Below are 1,755 nucleotides of genomic sequence, written 5' to 3' on the forward strand. Positions count from 1 at the left end.
AGGATGGACTGGTTGGATCTCCTTGCAGTCCAAGGGACTCTCAAGAGTCTTCTCCAACACCACAGTTCAAAAGCATCAATTCTTCGGCGCTCAGCTTTCTTCACAGTCCAACTCTCACATCCATACATGACCACTGGAAAAACCATAGCCTTGACTAGACAGACCTTTGTTGGCAAAGTAATGTCTCTGTTGTTCAAAGTAATGTCTCTGTTGTTCTCTAACTTCTGCTTAACTTTATATTACAATAAGGTAAAGACTAGCTCTTACACTTTATTTCTATAAAGACAGAAAGCCCAGGGGTTGTTTGTTTTTGTTTTCACCTTTTTATTTTTGTAACTTTTTTTAAATTGGAAGATAATTGCTTTACAATGTTGTGTTGGTTTCTGCTGTACAGCAACAAAAATCAGTATATACATTGTGTATACACATACACATACGTAAGCGTATATCTGTCCCCTCCCTGTTGAGCCTCCCTTCCACCCCACACCCCACGCCACTCCTCTAGGTCTGCACAGAATGCCAGGTTGTGGTCCCTGCGTCGTATACCAGCTTTCCATTACCTATCTATTTCACACATGGCAGTGTATATATGTCAATGCTAGTTTCTCAATCTGTCCCACCCTCTCCTTGCCCCACTGTGTTTTTTTGTTTTTAAAGAGAGAGATTATTAATAGTGAATTCATGGAAGCAGACTACATAGGACATCAGCATAGAAAAGAGGCTTGACTTCACTCATGCTCAAAGAAATATAAATCAGAATGAAAAAGGAATATACCCATCAAGTGGGAAAATATTTGGTAGTAGACAATAATACTGAGTGCTGGTATGTAAATTTGGGCTACTGTTCTCGCAGTACATCTTAGAACCCAGCAGTACTGGCTCATATTTACATACATCCCAGAAAATCCTCAAGTAGGCCCATACAACAAAATGCAAGAGGAAATGCATTGCTTGTAGTACACAAGGACCTAAAGGCAACCAGATAGGCCATACTAGCAGAATAGGTAAAAATTTATATATGGTATGTGGAGTATGGATGTGTTTTTAATGAAATTTTATTCAGCCATTAAAGTAACAAATTAGATTTACATCTAACAACATGAATAGGTCTCTTTTAAAACTAGTGTATTTTTTTAAGTAAGAAAAAAGAATGAGACCTTTAGTTATACCATGCATCACATTTTTATAAAGCCAACCTAATCAAGACTATCGGGGACAAATCTGTAGCCTGAAAAAGCCAAGATTATTAACCTGCAGCAACAGGGGAGACCAATCACCAGAGGAAAGATGAGGGTTTCACCAAGCACAGAAAAGGATGAGTTATGATAGGATCTTGGGGAAAGGCAGAGGTTTGCTGTTGTTCAGTCATTAAGTCATGTCCGACTCACTGTTATTCCATGGACTACAGTGCGCCAGGTTCCTCTGTCCCTCACTATCTGAAGGAGTCTGCTCAAATTCACGTCCACTGAGTCAGTGATGCTATCTAACCATCTCATCTGCCACCCCCTTCTCCTTTCACCTTCAAGCTTTCCCAGAATCGGTCTTTTCCAGTGAGTCAGCTCTTCACATGAGGTGGCCAAAGTATTGGAGTTTCAGCTTCAGCATCAGTCCTTCCAATGGATATTCAGAACTGATTTCCTTTAGGATGGACTGGTTGGATCTCCTTGAAGTCCAAGGGACTCTCAAGAGTCTTCTCCAACACCACAGTTCAAAAGCATCAATTCTTTGGCACTCAGCTTTCTTTATAGTCCAACT

Source organism: Bison bison, unplaced genomic scaffold (assembly GCF_000754665.1).
Source record: "Bison bison bison isolate TAMUID 2011002044 unplaced genomic scaffold, Bison_UMD1.0 scf7180017858048, whole genome shotgun sequence".
In the NCBI taxonomy this organism is placed as follows: domain Eukaryota; kingdom Metazoa; phylum Chordata; class Mammalia; order Artiodactyla; family Bovidae; genus Bison; species Bison bison.